At 38.8% G+C, this 9360-nt stretch overlaps 1 pseudogene; it reads right to left on the bottom strand.

Moving 5' to 3' along the window:
- Nucleotides 1-1014: 1014 nt before the first annotated feature.
- Nucleotides 1015-1112, bottom strand: LOC132283972 (small nucleolar RNA R71; annotated as a pseudogene).
- Between the last annotated feature and the right edge of the window lie 8248 nt (nt 1113-9360).

Below are 9360 nucleotides of genomic sequence, written 5' to 3'. Positions count from 1 at the left end.
GGGCTAAAATCTAAAAAAAATTACAAAGCATAGCAAGGCTTGAAAATTGAAAATGAATTGAAATTGCTTATGGACCCTTTGTGAGATCTTTCTAACTCAATCTCTAGTTAAATCGTCGACCTGCGTGGTGGCAACTTTTTTAATTCTTAGATAAATCGTGAGCCCGCGTGGAGGTAATTTAATTTTCTTTGCATATTGTTCAAGCATGGGAGTATGGGATCAATGTATGTGGATAATGTTGGTTGATTAATTTGTTGTGGGGGCGAAGTGATTGTTATTTGCTTGTTATTTGTTTAGCTAGTGTATGCATGGTCGTAGGTCATTAAATCCTACTCTTGTCCCTTCTAATTTGCATCTTGAATCGGTTATTCGTAATCCTAGGGGAAGAAGTAGTTCTCATCACTCCATTTCACCAATGGAGGAACTAAATGACGACCATGTGCAGGACCTTGGTCACATAGACCAACAAGGCATCCTCCACCCTAATGTGCATCATGAAAACATTCAAGTACCATTGGGCATGCGTAGACCATTCATTCACCCACAACAACAAGGCCAAGTTCCATTGGGAATGCCTCGGCCAATTTTTGCTCTACAACCTCCCATGGTTCAGGCTAATTAAGGTGTTCATTTAGCACCATTAATTGTGAATCCTCCCATTGCTTTAAGAGACCATTATGTGCCTAATGAATATAATGCACCTACTTACATTCAATTGCCCCCATTTAGAGCACATCACTATGAGATTAAACCACAAACCATTCAAATGCTTCCCAACTATCATGGACTTCCAAGTGAAGAACCTTATAAGCATTTGGTGAAGTGTGTTCCACCGTGAAATACACGGACATGCCAAAAGATGTGTTAAGACTCAAACTTTTTCCTTTTACCCTTAAAGACAAGACAAAATATTGGTTTAACAATCTTAGTCCTTTTTCGATAACTTCTTGGGCAGAAATGCAACAAGAGTTCTTGAAGAAGTACTAACCGGTTTCTAAGACCAATGCCATGGGGACTTCCATTCATGAATTTTCTCAAGCGGATGGGGAAATGTTTCATAAGGCATGGGAAAGGTTTAATGATTTGCTTAGGAAATGTCCACATCATGACATACCTAAGTGGCAACTAGTTCAATATTTCTTTGAAAGTTTACCGGATAATCACAAGGGTATGGTTGATGCATCTATGGGTGGGTCTTACCTTGATAAGCATGAGGATGATGTGTGGCAATTGTATGAAAGTATGAATGAAAATTCAATGCATAGATCCTTATCTTCTAAAAATGGTAGAAACTTGGGTGGAAGGAAGAATGTCGGCTTATATCAAGTTGACAATTCCAATGATATAGCCGCCGAGATGAAATCCTTATCTCAAAGATTTAATCAATTCTTGATCAACCAAACTTCGGCGAATCAAGTATCTTCCTCCCCTAATCATGTTCATTATCGTGCATCTAATGAATCTTGCATGATTTGTTCAAGTGTTTTACATTCTACTTCCAACTGTCCCTATGGACATGTGCTAAGTGAAAACCATAAGGAAGTCAATGCTGCATTTGTCAACCAAGGGAATAATCCCTATGGTACTCATTACAATTCAAGTTGGAGGAACCATCCAAACTTCTCTTGGAAAAGCCAAGGGGAAGGCTCAAACCATCCCCAAGGTGGTTTTCAAAACAAGTATGTTCCACCCCCAATGCAAAGCCAAGGTTCCCAAGGTTTTGGATCTTCTTTTCAATCATCACATGGAAATCAATTATCTAATTCTCATTTCCCTAACCAATCATCATATTCCCAAGGAAATTCTAGGAGTCCCACTTTTGAGGAGAAAGTGTTGACTGCTCTAGGCACTCTAGAGGCAAATACTCAATTGCTTCCATCCCATTCTCAATCCATTGCTAAGCTAGAAACCCAAGTAGGGCAAATAGCTTGTATCTTAAATGCTAGAGAGAAAGGGAAGATGTCATTGAATGCACTACCAAAGCAATAATATGTTGTGGAGATTCATTCCTCATCGGAAGGTCACACAATCGAACATGTCAATGCGGTGACAACCTTGAGAAGTGGGAGAATTGTGGACAACTAAGTGAGTATGTCTAATGAAGAGAGTGAACCGGTGCAACCAAAAGTTGACACCTGTCCTGTTTCACATCCTATTCTTCCTTTATTGCATATGCATGACCCATTTGTTGAAAAAGTAATGGAAAATGATTTGAACAAAGTTTTGAAAGATGATTTGAAAAATTCTTGTGACAGTTTGAAAAATTCTTGTGTTGAAGATTTCTCAAAGAAAGATTTTGAAAAAGCTTTTGAGCCTAAAGCTCCATTTCTGAATGCCTTGAAAGGGTCCATTTCTTTTGAAAAACAAAAGACCAAGACCAATGAAATCATTGAAATGTTTAAGCAAGTAAAGATCAATCTTCCGCTTTGGGATGCAATTAAGCAAATTTCGGCTTATGCCAAATTTTTGAAAGATCTTTGCACCCAAAAGAGGAAGAACAAAAGCCAAGCACCAAGGAAAGTGGTCTTGACCAAGCAAGTGAGCTCCATTTTGCAACACAACACTCTCCTAAAGTTTAAAGATTACGGTTCACCTACTACCTCCTGTATAATCGGTAACCATGCCATTAATCGGGCTCTTCTAGACTCAGGAGCAAAGGTTAACCTTCTTTCATATTCAGTATATGTCAAATTGGGCTTAGGAGACTTGAAACCGACATCGGTGGTTTTACAACTTGCCGACCGATCCATCAAAAAGCCCCGGGGTATCATTGAGGATGTTTTGATTAAGATTGATAAGTTCTTCTTCCCTGTTGATTTCGTTGTCATAGACACGGAACCGGTTCTGAATCCCAAGAGCCAAATTCCCGTTATCCTTGGCCGTCCTTTCTTGGTAACCGCAAATGCTAACATCAATTGTAGGACGGGGATAATGAAAATCTCATTTGGCCACATGAAGGTGAAGTTGAACATCTTTAATCCAACCCCAAATTCAATAGACAAACATGAAGAAGTGTGTATTGTAGAAAGGTGTCTTGAAAATGAACTTGATAAAATTGAGTCTTTGCTTGGAAATGGAAGTTCTAAGAGTTCATCTTCAAACTTGAATTCAAGAATTGTTGTTTCAAAACCAAGTGTTCCAAGGGCATGGAAGCCTAAGAGTTACATAGACAATGGACCATCAATGTCTTTTTAATCAAATCCAACAAGTTCTCTAAAGAACCATTTGTTGGGTGGGATTTAAAAATCCATTCACCCCGTCAAGGAAGGGATGCATAACAAGATATTTGATCTGGGCTAAAAGAGCCCAACGTCTTGCTAGAGACGCTAAATACTAGCAATGCTTCGTAGGGTTTATAACCCTATTTCTTCCTCATTTCTATTTTATCTTTCGTTTCTTGCGTCGTCTAGATATATTCTGGGTTTATACACATTATTAGGGATTTTGGTTGAAAATGCTTGCACTTTCAGTTCTGAAATAGGCATCTTGTGTCTGTTCGATCGATCTCAAAAGAGGTTCGATCAATCGAACTTCATTCCTGCATCAAACCTGCATATTTCACCTCTCTGTCCCATTGTGAGAAATTTTTGTGATCGATCTAAAATTCCAAAATCGATCCAAATTCTTCTTGAATCGATCTTCAGTTCCAACACTTCGAAAATTTTTGAACCCTCTATAAAACAGCTATCTGTCTGATCATTCAAACTTGTCTGCAGGTTTTTACCTGTTTGATCGATCGAAGCATCTTCCAGATTGATCTTGGATTGATCGATCTGTATTCCTTTGTTGACTTTAACTTTGACTGTATTTTGATTTTATTTTATTTTATTCTTATTTTATTTTATTTTCAAAAAAAACCTCAAAATTTTTTTTATTTTAATCTTTACTTTTATTTTCATTTTATTTTATTTTTATTTTTCCAAAAATCCAAAAAAATAAAATATTAAAAATAAAATAAATAATAATAATAATAAAATAATAAAAATAAAAATATGTTTTACAAGATTAGATCGATCTGAGTCCTTTTTAGATCGATCTATGTTCGATATATTTCCAGATCGATCGAACAGGGCAGAAATCGTTTTTAAAAATAGAAACCCTAGGGTCATTTGATCGATTTGGCCATCGATCTCAACCCTTGTCGCCTCTCACCGCTGCAACCCACCTTCCCAACCTCCGGCGAGTTTCCCGAGCTTCGAAATCTCATCTCCACCTCTCGATCTCATCTCAAATCCTTCGAATCCACTTCTTTCATTCGGCTTGGTGAGTTTAAGTTCTATTTTTGATTTCGAGCTTCAACCTTGTGTTTTTGAAATCTCATCTCCACCTCTCGATCTCATCTCAAATCCTTCGAATTCACTTCTCTCATTCGGCTTGGTGAGTTTAAGTTCTATTTTTTATTTCGAGCTTCAACCTTGTGTTTTTAGTGTTTTCCATGAATAAATCTAAGTTTCCTTGATGATTTCTTGCTACTTTTTTTGATTTTAAGCATGTGTATATATATGTATATATATGTGTATATATATTTTTGCATATTTTTTATTTTGATTCAATTTTGGGGTCACGTGCCAAGACAAGTGACCATTTTTGTGTTATTGAGGTGTAAGGGGACCCACAAGCTTGCTTGGGTACCCCTCATGTCATCCACGTCACAAATCTGTGACTTTTCAAATTTCTCACAGCAGTTCGATCGATCGAAGTTTTCTCAGATCGATCAGAGAAAGATCGATCGAACTTAGTCTTGATCGATCTGAGAGAGATCGATCTTATATTATCCTGATCGATCGAACTTCACAGATTTGCATATGTGCACTTCACACACCATTCATAGTGTTCATGCTAGTTACTCGATGCCCAATGCCTATGTTTTTCACATTAGATGCATTCCATACTCACACTATTAAGCATGCTTCACTTAGTCACTGTTTACTTGGCTGCATGATCACTTACGTAGATTCATGATTATTACTTTGAGTTGTCTATCTTATTTAACATACATGTTTCTATATGTGTGCTTCAAATCTTTATTATCTGTTGCTGACTTTGCAAGTATTTATTTCTTTTGCAGGCCATGGCACGGGTTAAGACAGTTACCTGTCGATAGTATGAGCGCAGAGTCAGACAGACCATGTATAGAGGACCAAGCAGGACATTCATATGCTCAGGATCCAGTTCCAGATCTAGCTCCAGAGTAGGTTGATCAGGCTGAGCAGCCTGAGCAGTTAGAGGGGTATCCTAAGCTAGCTCTAGCTCAGTCCTCATCAGCTAATTCTAGACTATAGTCTTCAGCTGCTGCATCTTTATCCAATTCAGATGAGGCTGAGCATGTACCTTCTCCTTCACCACCATCGGCACAGCATGGCCAGGTCCGAGATAAACCTCTCCCGAGATACTCACACCTTCAGGTGGCGCATAAGTCGGTGTTTGACATTACTTTCTTCTCCCGATAAGTCTTGACTAGGGCAGCTTTTGACGACATCGAGTGGCGCTGCATTTCAGCCATTCTATCTCCAGTTACTTATCCTGTCTTCCAGCAGCTAGTTCGGTTGTTCTTCCAGAACCTCCGACCGGCCCCGGGTAATCTATCAGAGCTGCAGAACACCATCGATGGCTACCTTATCCGGATCACAGTTGACACATTAGCCAGAGCTTCTCGGTGCCCTCATGTCTGCCCTCCTGACCTTCATTATCGACATGGTTGTTGCACTGACTGGCCACTATGCAGCTAGTGAGACATTTGCCCCACGGACTTATTTGCCTGATGATCTTTGGTTCTACGATTCGGTTTTGTACTGAAACGTATTTATAGCGGGCCATAAGATCCAGAGGCGTTCAAACTTCTTGGCTACTTTATACGCATTCTATACAGGCCATTGAGTATCTATTCCGGCACTCTACTAGAGTGTCATGATGAAGCTCTATACAGACTACATCAGCAAGGTGAAGCCCAAACAAGCTAAGTACCTTCCATTCGCTCATCTTATTACTCAAATCCTATAGAACCAGCGTTTCCCTTTCTATCCACAGGAGCGTCCTGAGACAAGGGCCTGTAGCTTCGTTAAGAAGGACTAGAACAAGAGCTACAATGCTCTTATCAAGAGCCTGGAGGACGATGCTGTTTTAGCAGCTGAGGAGGCAAAGCTTACAAAGATGGAGGCAGCAGCAGCAACAGCAGTGCCAGCAGAGCATGATCCAGCAGACCCACCCGCGACTGCGGACATACATATGGATATTAATCTGGAACGAGAGCCAGCACAAGAGTTACCACATCACTCTCAGGCAGGGTCGCTATTACATGTCCCGGAGCCTAGTCAGGATGACCATCATTCTCCTAACCCAGTCATACCTGACGCTCCAGTTCCGACACCCGGCCTAGGAGAGCGTATACAGACCTTGGAGGACGCCGTTGTCTCTCTTCGATCTGATGTGACCTCCCTCAGTACTGATGTGGCATCTCTACGCTCGAATGTCATGGCTGCGCTGTGAGATATATCCAGAGATATCAGGGGATCACACCCCACTCACCCGACCTCCTCTGCCTGATCTCTCTATCTCTTTACTCTCATCATTTTTATATATCTATGATATTTGACTGTTTTATTTATACTGTTATGATATTTTTGCGGCCAGTCTGTTGGCCCAGACACTATGATGTATATTATTTTTCTTTCTCTACATGTTATCTTTTGGATGTCAAATCTTTATATTGATATATGTCTGTGATTAACTCAGTTTATTAGGTGCATCCCAGTAACTTTAGTGAGAGAGAGTGCTGCCCAAATTTTTTTTTTCAAGACCACCCTGATTGTTTTTTCCTTAGTTCATTTATTATCCCATTTACACTTGCATGTCCACTGTGCACTATTATTATCCCTTTTGTTATCTGATAAGTTTTATCTAAGTGCCATCTTTTCAGGACTACAGTTAATCCCGAGTTTGGGGGGGTTATACCACCCACTTTGGATACTTATGTCTCGGCCATTCTTTGCCATAGTTGCACTGGTATACTCTTTCCTTTGCTCTCTTTGCATATTGAGGACATTGTGCCATTTAAGTTTGGGGGTAATGGTGTTAATTGAAGTGTTTGCTTTCAATTCAAAATTTTAAGCATGACTTGTGTATTTGAGGGATTTTATATGACTGGTCCATAACTAGCTATGATTTTCATCTTTTGAGGACTATATTGCTTAGAATTTAAAAATTACTTGACTTGAGAGTCCAATACTCCTTGTATGCCTTATGGATGCCATTTTGAGTAAATTTTTTGAAAGATTAATATCTTGCTTGCACTTGTGGTCCACATCATCCTGATTTTGTGATTGCTTTGAGATGCACTCTAGGATTCTACACTAGCACAGGCGCACATTAGCATTCATTTGTGGGGTACATGCTTTATTAATTATTGAATTGGTTATATCCCAATTGGGCTAGTAGTGCATTGAAAGCTTTCATTTTAATAAAGGTGGATAACAAACCCTTTTCATTAAGTAGCCGGGATTCTAACCTCATTAAGCATTGAATTTCTTGCGCTGAAAGGTGGAGGGCCCAAACTCTAGGTTAATAATTGAATGCTATTCCAAAAAAAAAAAAAAAAAAAAAAAAAAAAAAAGGTTGTTGCAAAAGTAATAAAAAAGTGAGGACTTCTCCCCAAAGGTGAGAAGTGGGAAATGATTAGATGGAGGTTGTTTTAATTTGTAGCCTAATTGATTTGAGCTTATAAGTCCTTAGGGGTGTTTTGACACCTAATGCCCTAAAGCCGTCTGGTTTGGGAGTCATTGACTTAACGCTCGACTTCATGGATCGTTAGAAAGCTTAATTGATCAACACATTGCACTATGCTTCCATCTTTAATCCTTAGGATTAGAAAAAAAAAAAAAAAAATATATATATATATATATATATATCGAGTGAAAAGAATAAGCGCACCTAGAACAATAAAGCTTTAATAAAAGGTCTGCTCTTTGTCTTGATGATCGGAACTAGATTTGTGTGCTAGTTTGAAGGTAAGGATGTGATCATTTCTTTAGTTGACTAAGATAGTAACATACTTGATGTCGTTCCACTCAAAAAGGATTCTAGAGTTGTTTTGATTTACATGATCATTTTCTTGATGTGTGGAGGACCATACTTGCTTGCTTGATGTTAAGATTTTGGGAGATAGCTTGGAAATGGTTGAAAAAATTGCATACTTAAGGTAGTTTTCTCCCAATGCTTGTTTGCAATATTGGTGCCTCTTTTGTGAGAATGACCTTAATGTTTGTGGGTATCATTTCTGGAAACCCTCACAAGATTTCACTCATCCACTAAGGTTAACCTAGGGGTTTAAAAGGCTTGTTGCATGTGCTAAATACAATTGTGTTCCCTACGAAAGTGGCGTTATCCATTTATTGCTTTCTAGATTCATAGTTGTATAGTTGTTTATTTCATTCCTTTATTTCGTAGTTCATTACTAGGGACTAGCAATATTTAAGTTTGGGGGTGTGATGAGCGCTGAAAAGTGCGCTTTTAAACTCCTTAAGCTTAGGTATTCTAGGACATTTATCTATCTTATTTTTCCATTTTAGACTAATTTCGTGTTATTGCCCTTTTTAGGTACTTATCCCAAAAATAAGTTAATTCAGCCAAATAAGAGCATTAAAGAAGCTAACTCAAGCTGGATGGAAGAAAGGAGCAAAGTGGAAGCAAAATGAAGCAAAGTGTGGAAATCAGCAAGTTCGATTGATTAGAGCAACATCGATCTAGACACTTTAAGATGGAACCAAGCCTTTGTCCTTATCCAAAAAATTTCCACAATGTTTGATTGACCCAACCATTCTTCGATCGATCGAAAATATTCGATCTTATCCACACTTACCACCCCACCTACCACTTTTGTCTCTTTCCTAAAATATCTCAGAGATTTGTCTTTACTCAAAAAGGCACCGCCAAGGATGATCGATCTCTGCAGCATTCGATGGATCTCACTTTAGTTCGATCGATCTCAACATAATTCGATCGATCAAACCCTCTCAAGTGTGAATTAAATCAAATGCCAACTCATTAAAAGTTGTCTCATGGTGCAATCATTGGAGAAGCCCTTGTGCACGAGTCTAGACCATTGGGTGTGACACTTGAGCCTCCTATATAAGGATTTTGAGCCATTTCTACACATAGCTTGGAAGATCTTCAGTACATATATACAAAGAGATAGACTTAGAAACATTTTTAGAGAGGAAGAAAAGAGAGGAGGAGAGGCTAGAGATACATTCTTGGGAGTTCTTCCATTCTTCTAGGGTTTCCATCAAGAAGAAGGTCATTCCTACCATGGAGATAGCCCTTGAGGGTTGGATGTCTACTTCAATGAGTGGCTAAACATCTTCT

Source organism: Cornus florida, unplaced genomic scaffold, assembly GCF_030987335.1.
Source record: "Cornus florida cultivar Cherokee Brave unplaced genomic scaffold, ASM3098733v1 CherokeeBrave_3.0.0_Hap2_Chr01, whole genome shotgun sequence".
Classification (NCBI taxonomy): Eukaryota; Viridiplantae; Streptophyta; class Magnoliopsida; order Cornales; family Cornaceae; genus Cornus; species Cornus florida.
This window is presented reverse-complemented; position numbering and strand designations above follow the sequence as displayed.